This window comes from Mustela nigripes, chromosome 1, assembly GCF_022355385.1.
Source record: "Mustela nigripes isolate SB6536 chromosome 1, MUSNIG.SB6536, whole genome shotgun sequence".
NCBI lineage: Eukaryota > Metazoa > Chordata > Mammalia > Carnivora > Mustelidae > Mustela > Mustela nigripes.
This window is the reverse complement of record NC_081557.1, coordinates 69,968,271-69,987,417: the sequence shown is the minus strand read 5'-3', so window position 1 is coordinate 69,987,417 and position 19,147 is coordinate 69,968,271. Positions and strand designations below refer to the sequence as shown.

General features: G+C 37.4%; 1 pseudogene; it reads left to right on the top strand.

Annotated features, from left to right (window-relative positions):
* The first annotated feature begins 1,457 nt into the window (after positions 1 to 1,457).
* LOC132019094 (large ribosomal subunit protein uL16-like) lies at positions 1,458 to 10,776 on the top strand (annotated as a pseudogene).
* The last annotated feature ends 8,371 nt before the right edge of the window (positions 10,777 to 19,147 follow it).

Genomic DNA, 19,147 nt, shown 5'->3' with positions numbered 1-19,147 from the left:
GTATATATTACATATATGTATGTGTGTATGTTTAAATCATCCTAGGTTTTCTGAGCAATCATTGGACTATTACATTAACTGGAAGTTGTATAATGAACTTTGCCATTCATTAGTTTTATTTTTCACCTTGGGTTCAATTAAATAAAATCCTAAATATTTGTGGGTAACCTCAGATGAGTTTTAATTATGATTTAATGCAAAGATCCCAAATACCTCTGCCTTTCTGCTTTCATGGAAATTAAATCTTGATAAAGGTTTTATTGCAGAATGAAATTCTTTGGATATGCAATCACCCACCTACAGAGTATTAATAGGGTATTTCCTTAAAGATATTTCACAAACTGAATTGTAGAAATAGCTTTTGCCATTGCTATGTCATCTTCTAGACAGACTATACTAAAAATTTAAGACTAAATTATTCTAGTTACTGTAAAATACTTCCAAATCACAAAAGGCTGTGTTTTTTTGTATAGTTTTGAAGATTCATTACAGACCTCTCCTTACAACCACTAACCCCCAGTCTCACCACTCTGGGGGTTTGTATGTTTTCAGCCACTACTGGCTTACAAGGAAAAAAGCTATGAGAAAGGCTCTCGTGGCTTCAAGGTTAGTAGCTGATAAGTGTAGATGTTCTCATATAAAATGCTTCTAAAAGCCAATATTTTTAAAGACACCTGCTAATATAAACTGATCTGAAGTAGTGCTTGTCAATTTAGAGGTAAGATGTTTTCCAGTCATCCTGCTAAACAGCCTGGAAAAAATTATTTGCAAATTTAATGCGAACCTCACAGTTCCCTTTATCCCCCCCCCCAATTAAACCTGCACACATCTTCAAGTCATGTTCACCTCTTGTTGTTTGAGCTAAGAGAATTTAACTCTCCCCCTTCATAAATTTTAAAAATAGATCTACTGAACCCCACCTAACCTCAAAGTCTGGTGGTTTACAGATTCAAGACACACTAAAGAAAGACAGGAGAAAAAAAATGCAAGTATTTTATAAAATCTTCTTCCGGAACTCTGTGTGAAACCTCCTGAATTTTAGCCTACTTCCTTATGGATTAAAAACAAACACGTGAAGCAATATGTGTTTGCCTGTATTCCTAGGGAGTTTGAATTGGCAACAGAACACAAGGCAAGAATCCAGAAGTGCCAGACTCTAATATCAACTCTGGGAGAAACTAATCTAAAATTCTCACATTTTTCATGTTTATAATTGGAGTGGGGTAATTGGGAGGCAGTCAACAAAAACCATAATAAGTAGTTCTCTAAGTATAATATGCAAATAATAAGGCAAAAAGCCCAAAACTGATTTTTATTTCACTTCCTCCAAATTTTGAGATTTTTTTGTTACAGTTTTCTCTCGAATTCTCAAATTGTTTTTCCGGAGAAGATGTAAAGTTAATTGTTAAATATTACATGAAGACTGAGATGAAGGGTGCCCAAGGTGCAAACGACTCATGGCGCAAATCACCTCGTTGGGCTTTGCAAGGTAGTTAAACAACATAACCTCAGACCCACATTACATATTAAAGGAAAAAAGACATCCTAGGCAAGAGGAAGTTTTCTGAAATAACACCATACTTATGTACGGAAGGGGTGTCAGCAGTAGTCTCCTTCAGAATAAGGGAAGGACTGGAAGAAATGAACAAGCACTGACATTTGCTAACTGCCTTCCCATGCGAATGTTCCACACTCCTCACCTGACCAACCTGTATGCGGAATAGTCTGAGCACTTACCACAGGAGTCTAGCTTCTCCACTGAATTATAAGTTCATGGCACCTAAGACTATGATTTATGACCTACTTGTGACAAAACATTACCTACCAGTGACCAGCACAAAGCAGGCAATCAATACGTACTTTTTGCCTGAATGAACGAGGCCATGTTTAACAATTAACATTCCAGTGTGATGAATAAGGAGATAAAGGCTCAAAGTGATTAAGTGACATGTTCAGGTTATGGAGATCACATAGATAAGTAAGTAGCTGAAGAGGAACACAAACCCAAGCTTGTCTGACTTCAGAGAACACACTTCCTACTCCAGCAAGCTGCTCCATGGAAGCCAAAGTGGGACCAAACCTCGGAGAAAGGTCTCAGATTTGTTTTTGAAAGGATGGCAGTGGGAGAGGAAACTTTTTCACACAGCTCTACCTACAACCAAAGGACCCCAAAGTAGCAAAAATGGATGATTTTATTTCTGGATAAAATCTGAGCATCGCGGTGGGGAAACTCTAGCATTTTTCTCCTGGGAGCTTCTTCAGTAATGGCTTTTCCTCGCGAACAGCCTGCGTTTGTTTGCTTTGCTTTTCACTCCTTACCACCACTTCTTTCCTGATGTGGTTCAAAATTCCAGGAAGACAACTCTACACAAGGGTCAGGAGAAGCAGCCAAGAAGTCATGGCTGATCGCCTGATCACACAGGCTCTGGAGTCCAGCCATCAGAGTTCCATCCCAGCTCAAGTCCATCCTGACCAGGTGACACTGGACAAATTATTCAACTTCTCACTGTCCCAGTTGCTTCTTCTGAGAAATGAAGGTGGGAACAATAAAATCAACCTATTGTTCTAAGAACTAAATGAGTTAAAAATGTTAACTGCTTAGCACACTATCTAGCATATGATGGGAACTTAAAAGAGAGGGGTCATTATTATGCCATTGGCCCTAAAATTCAGAACCAGAATCCGGGGCATGAATACTTCAGCACATAAATTCCCAAACGCATCTGTCATGTTCCAGACTAGGTTTGCTACAATACAAAACTCTTCTCCCAAAGGCAGAGGTGTTGCTGAAAGTAAATGGAAAAAAAAAAAAGAAAAGAAAAAAGAACAAGAATAACAAAAGAAAAGAAAGAAATTTTTTTTTCTAGTATCTCCTGCCTTGAATGGTCAATGGCTTGGGACCCAGGCAGCTGCTGCTAGGGTCCTTCCTCCATACTAGCCAATATATGTTCTGGTTCTGGATAGAGAAACAAACAAACAAACAAACAAAAAAGATCCATCTTATTATTTTTCTCAAGTATGTATTTTTCTAACAGTATCACAAGTTTATTTGAATTCAAGAATGAGTCCCCTCATCCCTCAGTCTGAAGGATAGAGGAATAGAAGGTGAGGGAGTCCACCTGTGCACAAGAAACCAGCTCTATTTACTTGCAGCTGCTTACTTAACTGCGGGTCATTATCATCAAAAGCAGTGATTACAGCGAGAGAGGAGTAGGAGCTGGACTAACTAGGGGCTGGTTTTTCTCATGTAATGCCTTACCCAGGGGTATGCAGTGCAATGTTGGTGCAACTGGTGAAGGAGCTATTGAGAATTTTTCCATCCTGTTTAAGATGCATTTTCAATCTTTCAGATATAATATCATCACTATAATGTCAGTGGGCCAAAGACCACAAAAGAAGAAATGAAGGAAAAGGGCAAAGGACAGGAGGTGGAAAAACCAGGGCAGCGGAATAGAGTTTTTTTAAAATAGTCTTCACAAAAATTCCACCTGCTGACTTGCATTTACAAATCTCCTAGGACAAAATTATTAGGCTTGATCACGTCAAATTGCTGAAAATTACTATGCTTACATAGAAAAATAAACATAACATGTGATTTAATCTAATATGGCATATGGCAACCAAGAGAGGCTAAGACATAGGGTGTTTTATCTGTAGCTATTGTCACTGAACAGAATCGAAGTTTGGTTAGTAAAAATAAATGGCTGAAAAAAGAAAGTCAGTAACTAGTAGTGTCTCCAATGTTCACCCAAGAGGAAGTCTTTATTAATATCAGAGAAAATAAATTATACCCCAAAAAAAGCATTCTTAAAGACAAAGAGGACATGATATAATGATACTAAGAGCAATTAACAAGATAATGCATTTAATAACATATGTTCAAAATTTATAAACTACTATTGGGGTGCCAGGGTGGCTCAGTCAGTTAGGAATTGACTCTTGATTTTGGCTCAGGTCATGATCTCAGGGTTGTGAGATCAAGCCCCCCATCAGGATCCACACTCAGCATGGACTCTGTTTGTCCCTTTCCCTCTGCTTCTCCCCTGTCCATGCTCTCTCTTTTCTCTCTCAAGCAAGTAAATAAAATCTTTTAAAAATTTTATAAATAAGTATTAATGGAAGAACATAAAAATATTGATAAATTCATTTTCAAAATGGGAGATTTTTACATATTTTTCTCAGTAACTGATACAAAAAACTAACCAAAAAAATGAACACGATAAATAAATCAGATTCACAAACATATATGGAACCTTGTTCCCAACAGGGAGATTATTTTCTTTCAAGCACAGGAATATTTCAGAAATCACCCCATGGTAAGTGATCAAATTCATCTCAACATATATCAAAGAATTAGTATCAAACAGTCTATGTTCTCTGATAAAGATGCAATCAACTTAGGGGGCACCTGGGTGGCTCAGTGGGTTAAAAAGCCTCTTCCTTCAGCTCAGGTCATGACCTTGGTTCCTGAGATCAAGCCCTGCATCTGGCTCTCTGCTCAGTGGGGAGTCTGTTTCCCTTCCTCTCTCTCTCTCTGCCTGCTTCTCTGCCTACTTGTGATCTCTGTCTGTCAAATAAATAAATAAAACCTTTAAAAAAAAAAAAGATGCAATTAAGTTAGAAAAAAATTTTGAAAAGAAGTAACTTTTAAGAATCCATACATAGAGAAATTAACTTGATGCATCACTTAAAAATTCATGGATTAAATATTAAATCAACATATAAATCTTAAAATACTTGTAATTAAATGGTACTAAATATGATACATATTAAATATAGTGGTATACAGCCAAAGTCATACTTAGAGTAATATTTATAACTTTAATTGTGTCTATTAGAAAACAAAAATGGGGGTGCCTGGGTGGCTCAGTGGGTTAAAACCTCTGCCTTCAGCTCAGGTCATGATCCCAGGATGCTGGGATCCAGTCCCACATCAGGCTTTCTGCTCAGCAGGGGAGCCTGCTTACCCCTCTCTCTCTGCCTGCCTCTCTGCCTACTTGTGATCTCTCTGTGTCTATCAAATAAATAAATAAAATCTTAAAAAAAAAAGAAAACAAAAATGAAAGATGGAAAATTAGAGAGCCAAACACTAACTTTAAATTATAAAAAGAAAACAAACAAACAAACAAACAAAAACACCTCAAGGAAGGAAATAAGAAAAATAAAAACCAAGTTTAATTTTTGAAAGAAATATTTTTTTTAAATATTAGAGAGCAATATTAGTATAGACACATAAAATACTTAAATTTGGAAAAACATCATGAAAAATAGGAGAGAAAGCAAAATTTAATAATATTAGAAATGAAATAAGAGACATATTACCGATTGATTTTAAGTATTTTAAAAAATAAGAATACCATGCATGAATTGAACATACAGCTAAAATTCATTGTTTCCTAGAAATATGTCACTTATGAAACAAATTTATGAATTCAAAACAATTAAAAATTTGAAACCATCTATATAATCATTTTTAAATTTGAATTGAATCAAAGTCTACATACATGCACACACACACACACTTCTCAATCAACCCACATAGTTTACAGATAAGTTCTACCAAACATTAAAGAACAAATGATTCCCATCATGGAGAAACTCGTAAAGACAGTAGAAAAATGAAAGAAAATTATTTTTTGAAGTTAACATTATATGATTTAATGTGATCTTAATACAAAAATCTAACCAGAAAGAAAAACAGAAAATAAAATTAATATCCAATATAATTATCATAATAAATATTTGCTTTTAATATGATCGTCATAGAAGCACTAAAGGCCTATTTGAAATTAGTGGTCATGAATTAAGAGCGAAATCACGTCTCATGGTTTTATGTTTTTCCAGCTACATTCAGTTTTTATGAATGCAGGTGCAAAGCATGTAGGGGTAGATTTAACTAGAGTAGTGGTTTTGCCAAACAAATTGGAAGAAGCAAGAGGAGCAAAGTTGCTGAAAACATTTAAAAGGGAGTCAATAACGACAGGTCACAGACTCTGTTGGGATTGAAGGAAGAAAGGAGAGCGAGGAATGAGAGATGGTTAAAAAAAAAAGTACTAGGATCAATGAACTGTAGTCCTGGTAGGGATGAAAAATTGATTTTATCAGTAATCTTGAGAAGTATGAGAGACACAATGTTATCACACTCATGCACAATACCACAAGGACTCAGGTATGCCAATGTTCTTTTCTAAAGTGAATATATTGCAGTAAGTAAATAGCAGAACTTTCACTCCACCTGAATATTCTGGCTGTAAATCGTTTTCCTGGCAGGATTCTGCAGCCCCGCCCTACACTGGATTTGCATAACCTTCCTATTTACTGCCATCGCTCAGGGGTTAATGCTTACCTAGGATCAACTCAGGATTATTACATCATCAGTCAGACTTTGTTAAAGCTCCGATCTTATTGTTATTTCAATGATGATTTAAATTCTAATTCTCTGAAATAAGGACTTTCAGGAGAGAGGAAACAGCTCTTTAAAAATATAAAACAAGCCCCAGGGCCATAAAATATCCATACTGAGTAAGGATGGAGATTGCAGCCCATCAGTCCCCAATCTCTTTATATTCTACAGCAATTTAATTTTCCTCCAGTCTTACTCCTCCTTTTGTAACCCATTCACAATGTTCCTTCTCTCCTTTTTGGAATGTTAAATTTGAACACATTATTTACTACCAGCAGTTTTGCTGTTTCTTGGTTCTATATAACCATTTGTCTGAAAAATGTCAAGAATCCTCTTCCCTAAGTGCCTATAAATCTCCTCATAATGTCTATTTGTTGGGCAACCCTTCTCTCCCTTGCTAATCTTACCAAGAATTCCTTCAAGGTCATCAAACTTGAAATATGTATTTATAATCATTATGTAATAAGATCTTCGGGGGATCTTCAGAGGGATACAAGGGAAACTTGTTTGGATATTTTTTTGGTACAAACTGACATTTATTCTTCTGCCAGTATCAATAAATAAGAACAGGTGCAATTTATGTGTGTGTCATCATTCAGAAAATTGACAAAAATGACTACAGAGTTGTCTCTTAAGTAAGCCAGTTATCATTTAGTATCAGGGTCAAAACATATAGAGTGGTTAAGTTGATTTATCTCCTAGGTTGTCACCACCTTCTCTGATCCTCAGTTTCCTGAGTGTAACCTATCAGCTTTGAGAGACACCCTTTCAGGCTAAACAGCACCAGCACATTAACATCTTTGAAGGGATTTGTCACAAAATGTAAAACTATAAATCAAGATCAAATTCCTCCTAAAATGATGTTTCTAAGATATTATTGTAAGGTAACAAAATGTACCCTGGAGAAATTAAAATAAAATACTTTTTTTTAATAATTGGAATGCAGGGGCGCCTGGGTGGCTCAGTGGGTTAAGCCGCTGCCTTCGGCTCAGGTCATGATCTCAGGGTCCTGGGATCGAGTCCCGCATCGGGCTCTCTGCTCAGCAGGGAGCCTGCTTCCTCCTCTCTCTCTGCCTGCCTTTCTGCCTACTTGTGTTCTCTGTCAAATAAATAAATAAAATTTAAAAAAAAAAAAAAAAAAAAAATAATTGGAATGCAGAATTGTGACTGTTCTTAGTATCCAAATTGCTTTCCTAAGGAGAATCTGTGTTTAGAAAATAGTTGTTATTTTGATATCATCTCCTTTCTTATCATTCCTAAAAGGCCTTATTTGCTCTTGTTTCTATTTCTCCTTCCCTATTCCACCATATAATTTTCTCTTACACTTATTTATTTTTGATTTCTCAGTAGTCTACCCTATATGATTTTCTATACAACATTGAATTTCTGCCTGTTCTGTAAAACTCATTTCATACCATTTTAAAGTGTGATTTTTCTCAAATCCCAGATGCAATAAATGTGAAGCGTTGTGCCGTGTAGAAATTCCAGTCACTGCATTTGTTTGGTTAAGACAACTTAATTGCTCACAGAGCCAGCTCTAGTTTCCTCTAAAACAAATTCAATGACTGTTGTGAGTAAGGTGAGAGCAAAAAAGAAGTAATATATCACCTCTCTGCCAGGGCTCTTCATGGCACCTGTCATTGCCAAGAAGTCAATGTTGGAGGGAGGGGTGTCAAAGAGAGTGAGAATGGAGAATTGACAACTAATGTTCCTATGAAATTATTGCTGAACAAGAGATAGAAAAATGATATCAGTATCAGGAAAACTTTTCAAATAAGAGACAGCTGCACACAAAGGCAATTCTGAGAGTTTTTATCACAATAAAATGTATAGAAGAGAGAGAAAGATGGCCTTTCTTCAAATTCCAAGTCTTTAGAGATATCAAATCAAAGAGATCTGATCATCTGTGGCTGCAGTAGGAAAACAAGTTGACATTGCCCAAGATTTACAATGTTTTAATTGTTTTGAAATCTCATCATGACTCCTCTCTAACTCAGAAATCTCTACTGTGTGTTTAGGAGAAGACTGAGGTTAGGGAATGAGAAGTAGGTTGGTCTGATCCCAAACAAACCGCACAGATCTTCCACAGTGAAGGAGGCATGGAATAGATATTGATGAGAGAACCCCTGTGGCCACTGAAACCCTTAAAGACTAGTTGCCATGCACAGGAGTTTCAGGGAGGCAAGGGAACTATAAGAGAAATCTGGGGGTACCAGTATGCCCACTTTGGAAAAATAATGTGTTTAGGGTGGCCTCTACAGATTTGTTCCTACTGATGATCATGCTGGAAAGAAACTATAATGCTCTGATGGATGATACTGACAAGAAGTTTGCCACCCAGGCTAAAAGACAGAGGCATCTGGGCTACCTATGTCCTTCCAGCATTCCCTAAGGATATTGTTTTATCTCTAGCATCTGATGGGACTTGTGAAAGCCCAGAGCCATAGAGTTCCCTTTTAAGTGTAAAGTACTTGAAAAATTAATCACAGAGAATCCATAAATTCTTTCTCTAAATCGAGCTGATATTAGATAGCAATTTGTATAGCTGTTCACTATATAAACATCTTTGAAAAGATGGTTCAGAAAAAGGGGCATCTAGTAATTCACAGTGTAAGACAAGCAGAAACACAAAAGACCATAGAGAATTGTCCCTTCCCACTACCTCTCACTGAATGGCTGTCCAGGAGATTAATATTTCTTCAAACAATGTCAAGGGGCCAAAGCAAGAACCCCATCTCACACTCTCTATACGCTCAGAGATTGTCTCAAACACATATATTCCAAAGACAGTTCTCAGAGCCTGATGCAATTTTTACCTCCTCGTGTTCCTATCTATTGTTTTGCAATAACTGAGTGACTATATTTTGTAGTAAAATGTTCTGTGATATTTGCTGAGTCTCTTTATCTGGCCCCAATGTTTACAATGGTAATGTCCACAATAGCCAAACTTTGGAAAGAGTTCAGATGTCCATCAACAGATGAATGGCTAAAGAAGATGTGGAGGGTATGTGTGTGTGTATGTGTGTGTGTGTGTGTGTGTGTGTGTGTGTGTGTGAATACATATATATATAGTGAAATATTATTTGGCCATCCAAAAAAATGAAATCTTGCCATTTGAATGATGTGGTTGGACCTAGAGAGTATTATGCTAAGTGAAATAAGTCAATCAGAGAAAGACAGTTATCATATGATCTCACTGCTATGTGAAATTTAAGAAACAAAACAGGATCACAGGGGAAAGGAGGAAAAAATTAAACAAGACAAAATCAGAGGGGGAGAAAAACCATAAGAGACTCTTAATCATAGGAAACAAACTGAGAGTTGCTAGAGGGGAGATGGGTGGAAGGATGGGGTAACTAGATGATGGATATTAAGGAAGGCATATGATATAATGAGCACTGGGTATTATATAAGACTAATGGATCACAGACCTGTATCTCTGAAACTGATGATACATTATATGTTCATTAAAAATAAATAAATAAATAGCCATTCTCAAAAACAAAATTAATACCTCTCTGAATTTAAAAAATAACAAAATTATAAAGCAGTAATTTGGACTAAAGACACAGCCTTCTGGTCTCCATATATGGAAGCAGTCAATGGAATTTAACTCTTGAAGGGTATTGGAACTGAAAGTCCTCCCACATAGTAGGATTCCAAAGCCCACACCATTGCTTTAAAATAGGGATCCTACTCTTTTCCTTCGGTGTGCTACTGGAGATCCTGGTGTCACCATCGGCCACCCCCCTGCCTGCTGTTACCAATATTGTAAGAACAAGCCACATCCAAACTCTTGCTTCTTCAGAGGTGTCCCTGGAGCCAAGATCTGCATCTTTGACCTGGGGCAGAAGAAGGAAAAAGAGGATGAAGTCCCACTATGTGGCCAAATGGGACCAGGTGAATATGAGCAGCTGTCTTCTGAAGCCCTGGACCCTGCCTGTATTTGTGCCAACAAGTATATGGAGAAGAGCGTGGCAGAGATGGTTTTCACATCTGAGTGCAGCTCCAGCCCTTCCACATCATCCATGTCAACATGTTGTCCAATGATAGAGCTAAGGGGCTCCAGACAGGTGTGCCTGGTGCCTTTGGTAAGCCCAGAGCACAATGGCCAGGGTCCACATTGGCCAAGTTATCTGTACCAAGCTGCAGAACAAGAAGCATGTGATTGAGGCCTTACACAGGACCAAGCTCAAATTCCCCTATGGCCAGAAAATCCACATTTCCAAAAGTGGAGCTTCACTGACTTTAATACACATGAATTTTAAGACATGGTGGCTGAAAAGCAGCTCATCCAAATGGCTGTGGGGTCAAATGCAAAATACATCCCTAATCATGTCCCCCTGGACAAATGGCACACTCTGCCCTCATAGGAACCTCAGCACTGCTCCCTCCCTATTCAAGTCCACCAAAAAATCCTACTTCTGTCAAAAAATAATAAGGGTCCTACTAGTGAAAAGGGGCTGTAAAAAAGCTCCCCATTGTCACAGAATATAGCTTAGATAAATTTACATTTTGATAGAACCATAAGGACAAAAATGCCTTCCTTCCAACCTTGGGGCTTAGTTGACCAGTGTTTCAGGGACTGGTCTATGATATGAAAAATACCAACATGGGCCATAAGCATGGAGCATATGAAACAGTCCCAGAGGGATGACTGACTAAGATAGATAAAAAATGAGAGGAAGAAAAATAAGAGAGCGATAAATAGAAACTTAAACACGGCGATAGACTTAAGCCCCGCTCTATCAATAGGTATATTATATTTTAATAAGATAAACATTCCAATTAGGAAGGCAAAGATTTTCAGAATTGATTTTTTTTTAAATCCAAGTATGTATTATCTACAGGAAACATACTTTAAATATGAAGATACAAGTGGTTTAAAAGAAAACTGATGGAAAAATATATACCATGAAAACATTAATCAAAGAAAAGCAGTATGACTTGATAAGTATCAAAAGAGACTTCAATACAAAGAAAATTTCCCAACGTTAAGTAAAGGCATTTTATAATGGTAAAATGGCTTAATTTATCAAGAAAACAACAATGCTTAATTTATAAGAAACTAAAACAGAGCACCAAAGTAAGTGAAACAAAAGTTAACAAAATTTAAGGGAGAAGAAGATCCACACTCGTGGTTAGAGACTTTTTTTTTTTAAGATCTTATTTATTTATTTGACAGACAGAGATCACAAGTAGGCAGAGAGGTAGGCAGAGAGAGAGGGGGAAGAAGGATCCCTGCTGAGCAGAGAGCCCGATGCAGGGCTCAATCCCAGGACCCTGAGATCACGACCTGAGCGGAAGGCAAAGGCTTACCCCACTGAGCCACCCAGGCGCCCTGCTCAGAGACTTTAATATTCCTCTATCAATCACTGACCTAACAACTAGACCAAACAATCAATACAAAAAAGAATACAATTGCATTGCAAGCTATTTTCCATTTTCCTCCTTATAATTTCATTTCAGTACACATTTGGGGAACAGATAGGGTATAACATTCTTTCTAAAATTAGCTAATATACTCATTCAGTGTTTTCATAATAATCAAACCACTTCCCTAATTATCAGATTATTTAAATATCATCTAATATCATTTTTAATATTCAATGTTTGCACAAAAAGTTAGCAGCATTCACAATCATCAAGTTTTATATCTCTCTCTTATACTGATAAATCTACACCTATATTCCCAAGTGGCCCATAAGAATTCCAACATAAAGCATTTAAGGAGTTTTTTTTTTAATACCATGCTTACTTATATTTGAAAGTGAAAATTTCACATAATAATATAAATCCAAATTAAATTCTTTGTTCACTTAGTCATATGGTTATGCTAATGAGATGATAGCAACATAAGCATATGAAACATGCCAGCAATTACTTTAAAATGAACATTTAACTGTCTGGCCTTCCTAAGAGCAAATGTAGGAACAATATGAGACCTGTGTGGAGAGTTGGTTGGGGCAGTCTGTAGAAGACCTGAAATGTCATCACAGAAACTTGACCTGAAGTATTGTGTGAGTGGTTAAATTGAATGACCTTTAAATACCTCCCACTTTGAGTGTTTATAGCTCTCTGAGTCTAAGAGTATTTCTCTCTGGGATCATTATTCAGAAGAGAAAGATGGTTCCAGCAAAATTTCACTAAGCACTTAAGGAAACCATCCATCAAGCATCGCCTCTGTTAGAATAGTCTCCAAAGTATTTGAAAGTGAAAAGTTGCAAGTCAGTACCCAAGAAATATGAGCAGAAGGTAAATAAGAGCGTCAATAAGTTTGCAACAATTTTTGTGGGTGTTTTTGTCCTATGTGTTTGAGCCAAGCACATCTTAAAGGAATTAGTCTGTACTACGAAGTAGATTCTTCCCATACCATTCAGTTATCAGCTGTCCTGGGCCTGGATCCTGCCCTCAGGATCCTGCAGTGTCAACTCAAGACACACTTGAATACGAGGAATCAGTATTGGGGGCGCCCGGGTGGCTCAGTTAAGCATCCAACTGGATTTCAGCTCAGGTCATGATCTCAGGGTCGTGAAATCAAGCCCTGCTTCAGGCTCTCCACTCAACACGGAGTCTGCTTGAGTTTCTCTCCCTCTGGCCCTCCCCCAGCTTGCATGTGGTCACTCTCTCTCAAATGAACACCTTTTGAAAAAAGAAAACAAAGAACCAGTGTTGGTCAGAGAAGCTCTGAGACCCAGTTGTACTACATGGAACATCACAAAGCAGCTCTGGACTAGGAGCCAGCTGAACCGTATTTCACTCCTGATGAATATTTATTACAGCAGAAAAGAATATTCTCTGAACACTTTTTTTTTCACACCTTTTCTTACACAGCTCCACTTCCCACAGGCCCTTGAGTTCCTTGAGGATGTCAATGCAAAATGAACAAACCTTTTAGAATTTCTTTTTTTTTTTAATTTTTTATTTTTTATAAACATATATTTTTATCCTCAGGGGTACAGGTCTGTGAATCACCAGGTTTACACACTTCACAGCACTCACCAAAGCACACACCCTCCCCAGTGTCCATAACCCCACCCTTCTCCCAAACCCCCTCCCCCCAGCAACCCTCAGTTTGTTTTGTGAGATTAAGAGTCACTTATGGTTTGTCTCCCTCCCAATCCCATCTTGTTTCATTGATTCTTCTCCTACCCACTTAAGCCCCCATGTTGCATCACCACTTCCTCATATCAGGGAGATCATATGATAGTTGTCTTTCTCTGCTTGACTTATTTCTAAAAAAAAAAAAAAAATGGAACAGTTTTATTGAAGCCCAAGTTAGAATATTTACCTGATATTTGATCTTCACAAAGATGAGAATGTTCCAGCAAGGGGACATTTAATGTAGGGTAATATACATTTTTTTACATAAAAATTTACAAATTATTGACAAAGAACATTTCAGAAATATGCAGACCTTATCTCAACTTTCTACTGTAGGCAGGACTGTAGGACTTTAATCTGATAAGAAACTGGGAAATTTCTTACTTTTTCTTATCTTTGTGTTCAGAATGCTCCTTTTTGGTTATTTTCTTTAACAAAGCAGATGTACACTTTGTGCTTGTGGCAGAAACAGAGCCCATGCTTTGAGGTTTTGCTGAGGAATTCTGACCTTGCTAAAGTTCAAGTATAGCTTCCCCAGAAGCCCAGGGGCAGGGCCCACAACATTAAAAATTGAAATTTTATCAGGACAAGAACCATGTTTATGTCATCCCTAAAAATTAGCCTAGCTTCTGAAATAAAGAACAGGGACCCTTCTTCAAAAATCTCCTACATTTTTCTGTATATATATCCATATCAAAGCATTCATTAAATTTTACTGAAATTATCTCTTTATGTTTCCTCTTTCACCTGACTGTGGATTCTTACATTTATTTATTTATTTGGGGGGGGGGGGCAGAGGAAGAGAGAGAGAGACAGTCCTAAGCAGGCTTTGCACTGAGCTCAGAGCCTGACGTGGGGCTCAATCTCACAACCTGAGATCGAGACCCTGAGATCAAGACCTGAGTCAAAACCAAGAGCTGGTCACTTAGACTGTGCTCCCCAGGGGCTCCATCATCTGACTATGTATTCTTGAGAGATAGGGGCTTTTTTTAGTTTTTGTATCACCCAGCATACATCACAAAAGCTTGCCACTTTGTAGGTGCTCTAAAATGCTTGCTTCACATGTCTATTATTTGCTGTTTTCCGGGAAGAGAATCACTATGAAGTACTTACAGACTATCTAGGTAATGACACTAAGTAAACATTTAAAACATAGCATAGAAGAACATAATGGACTCAGAAGTCAAGTAAGAAATTAAAGTCATAGAATTTGAAAAAAGAATTATCCTTGTAATCTCTGTTATTTTCAGATTCTACATTATACAGCATGTGACAGTTCCTGCCTAGGTGACTTTAACTTGATTTGTTGGTTGGTTGGTTGTTAGTTCAATCTCCAGCTTTCTTTGTGTGTCCTACTGGGTTATAGGCTTTTGCATTTATTTTAGAAAAAACTGGATCATATGGAAACTTTTTTGTACATAATGAAATCCCCCCTGCTCAGCTGGCTAGCTCAGGTGGTATAGATCTAACTCCTTCTTACCAAAGGTTATATAATATTGCTTGGCCTGGTGTTCATTAAAGGGCTAAACTGCTACAATAAAGCAACCTAAGAAACATCAAAGACAAAAACAAAAACAAAGAAAAAAAAAAAAAAAACCCTTAAAGTTTCTCTTCCATCTAATGATTCCAGCCAGTTGTACCCTGTCCCCTGGCAGGTTTGTTCCATACAGTAATTCAGGCTGATATTATCCTGAATACATAGTTTCCAAGTTGCTAACTTCCTTGAAGCCATTGCTAGTCCCACTCTGGATTCGAAACAAGTAGGAGGGAGCACAGGTAGGAGGCGAACCTGTCAGCCCTGGAATGGCACTCAGGACTTCTATTCACATTTCCTTGACAAGACCTGATTTACAAAGACCACCCCTGCTGCAAGAGGACCCTGGAAGCCCCTAGCCAGGTAACCACATCTCAGCTATGATTTGATCAATACAGAAGAAGGAGAAAGTAAGTTTTGGTGGAAAATTAGCCCTTCTTTCCTCAATCTGAATTCACCAAAATGTGTTCTACTTTTCACCTAATGATGGGTCTTCGATTTATTTCTTATTTATCCTTACCTACTTGAACTTACATTTACAAGGACCCCAAGAAATGGAAGTATGATTTAATAAATGTGCTCGCACTGCTTTCTTGGGTTGTGATGTAATATTTGTTCTTCTGATAGTGATGTATATATGTGAGGCCTCTGCTTCCACCACCATACCTGCTCCAGCAGGAGACATAATCTTCTGTTATTTCTTTGCCATTCTAGTGTGTGGCAATAAATAAATAACAGCTCTTTATTAACGTTAATTTAGACTATGCTGACCACTAGAAAACCTTAGCCACTATTATATATTTACTGGTCGCTTGGATTACTCTTCTCTGAATTAACTATTTAGATCCTTTGTGTATTTCCTCATTAGCTTATATGTCTTTCTGTTGTCAGTTTTATCTTGCTGACTTTAGATTTCAAAAAAATGCAAAGACATTTGACAGCCCTGGAAATAAGCATTTTTAGATGTATCTCTTCCCCAAAACAGTCTCCATATTTCAAAAAAAAAAAAAATCATAGCCTTTAATATATTCTAAAGGTAACATTTCCAATGCATCAGAATGTTTCCAAGTTCCCCTATAAATCTGAACATACAATCCTGGGCTTAACCTGATTTTCAAGAATAATGAATAATCGATATTCCATGGTGATATTTCATTTAACAGTTTTAAAATCTATCCACAAAAGTTAGGCATCAACAAGTCTTCTGTTGTCAAGAAGTACACAATTCCCAGCCCGCTAAACTCCCACTCTACCAATCGACACATTGTGGAAGAGCTAATTCATTTGGAGAGGAAAGTGATCATCTTGTAAATAAAACACTAGGCAGGTCCCTGTTTCAAGTGCAGTGTGATTTGAGATTGATATTCGAGGCATTTGATGGGCTTAATTTGTTCCCCAGTGATATGCAATCAGCATTACAAAACCTCTCACACTTCACTCCGATGAATTTGTATTATTTTTCATTCTGCATTCAGAAAAACCCCTAAGCAGTGTCTATCTGTAAGATCGAATAATTATGTCTACTCTTTTTCAGAAAGCTCAGAGAAGTTTGCAAGCAATAATTAAGCCCTGGAACATTTATAAGGCATGGGGAAAATATTGTTTTCTTTTTATACACAAAGAGCAGGATGAGAACAGTTAAATGATTAAACAAAACAGCTAGTTGAAGACAGAATCCCTGGAGTGCTGATGTCAGGATAATATTAGAGTCACTAGACCTCTGTTCTCCCCTTGTTATTTAAGAGGTAAGTCTCCTCAGGTCCTGGTTTAACAAATGCAAGCAACGTAAAGAACACTGCACTGGGGATAGTCAGCAGATAAAAAGGACAATTTCACTTTGCTGAACTACCAGACTTTACTCTTCATAAACCCAAGCTGTTTCACACAAAGGAAGATGGGAAAATAAATAAATGTCTTTTGTAGGCCTTACAATATCTTCTTTTGAACATATGATAAAATTTGTTAAATTTTAAATATTAATTGGGTTAAAATAATTTGACTGAAGTATGAACGTCACTACTTTCTTCATGAATGCATTTAAGAAGGGCTATCTATAAATAGGATGGCAGAATTTGAATAGATTCATTTAAAAAATATTTAGGACTTATAGAACAATTTTCTTCTCAAGAAGTTTTAGTTTTACCACATTTAATAATTGTAACACAAGTGTATTATATATATATTCTCTCCCTTTCTATTTCTCTCTTTCTTTTTTCTTTTTTCTTTCTTTTTGGTGGAGACTCTGATTACTCAGAAGCATTCCAGGGTGCAACTTACTTGAATCGCAGTTGACATATTCAGCTACAAATCCCCTCAACCACCTCTCACCTAAATGACTAGGAGGAGGAGCACCATCAGAGGAAAAATTCAGAGACTGTGCCCTCTCCATCAGAACTATTGGATATGGGCATAAACAATATGTCGGAAAGGGAATCCAGGATAACAATTATCCAGGCACTGGCTGGGTTGGAGAAAACCATTAGAAACAAAGAATCTCTAAGGGCAGAAATGAGAGCCACCAGGGCAGAAGTTAAAAATGCTATCAATGAGATCCAATCTAATCTAAATACTTAAACTAAGTACTTAAGTACTCTAATCTAAATACTTAAAAATACTTAAACTTACCTTACCCAGCTAAGGTAACTGAGGCAGAAGATAGAATTAGTGATCTAGAGGACAAAATGATAGAGAAAAATGATCAGGAGAAGGCATGGAACAAACAGCTTAGAAGCCATGAAAACAGAATTAGAGAAATAAATGATGCCATGAAATGTTCCAACATCAGAATTATTGGGATCCCTAAGGAGGTGGAGAAAGAGAGAAGACTAGAAGATATAGTTGAACAAATTCTCGATAAAAATTTTCCCAATCTGGGGAATGGAACCAGCATTCCCGTCCCAGAGATAGAAAGAACAGCATCCAAGATCAACGAATCTAGAAAGACCTTGAGGCACTTGGCTGTGAGACTGACAAATCATAATTTTAGACAAGAGCTTTTGATAGCAGCTAGGAGGAAAAGATTCCTTACATACGGAGGAAGGTCCATCGGAATGACATCAGGCCTGACCACAGAAACCTGGCAAGCCAGAAAGGGCTGGCAAGACATATTCAGAGCACTAAATGAGAAGAACATGTAACTGAGAATACTGAATCCAGCAAGGTTGACATTCAGAATGGATGGAGAGATAAAGAGCTTCCAAGACCAGCAAAGCTTAAAAGAGTATTTGACCACCAAGCTAGCACTACGAGAAAGACTAAGGGGGCTCTACAAAAGAATGACATGAAACAGAAATTTAAAGAGACAATCTATAGAAACAAGGACTTCACAGGTAACGTGATGTCAATAAAAACTTATCTTTGAATAATCACTCTCAATGTGAACAACCTAAACACTCTCAAAAAAAGTGGCACTGAGTTGCAGATTGGTTAAAATGATAGGAGCCATCCGTAAGTTGTCTACAAGAGGCCCATTTGGAACCTAAAGATACATCCAGACTGAAAGTGAAGGGATGGAGAAACATCTTCCATGCCAATAGGCCTCAAAAGAAATCTGGGATAGTGATTCTCATATTAGATAAATTTGATTTTAAACTAAAGACTGTAGTCAGAGATAAAGAAGGACACCACATTATTCTTCAAGGGTCTGTCCACCAAGAAGATCTAACAATTGTAACTATACCCCAATATGGAAGCAGCCAACTACAAAAGACACCTGTTATTCAAGATAAAGAGTCATATTGATATGCATATATTAATAGTAGGGATCTTAACACGACAGTCTCAGTAATAGATCATCTATGCAGAAAATCAATAAAGAAACAAGAGCATAGTATGACACATTAGAGCGATGGGCCTCATAGATAAACAGAACATTCTACCCTAAAACAACTGAATACTCATTCTTCTTTTTTTTTTTTAATTTTATTTATTTATCAGAGAGAGAGGGAGAGAGCAAACACAGGCAGACAGAGTGGCAGGCAGAGGCAGAGGGAGAAGCAGGCTCCCTGCAGAGCAAGGGAGAGAGCAAACACAGGCAGACAGAGTGGCAGGCAGAGGCAGAGGGAGAAGCAGGCTCCCTGCAGAGCAAGGAGCCCGATGTGGGACTC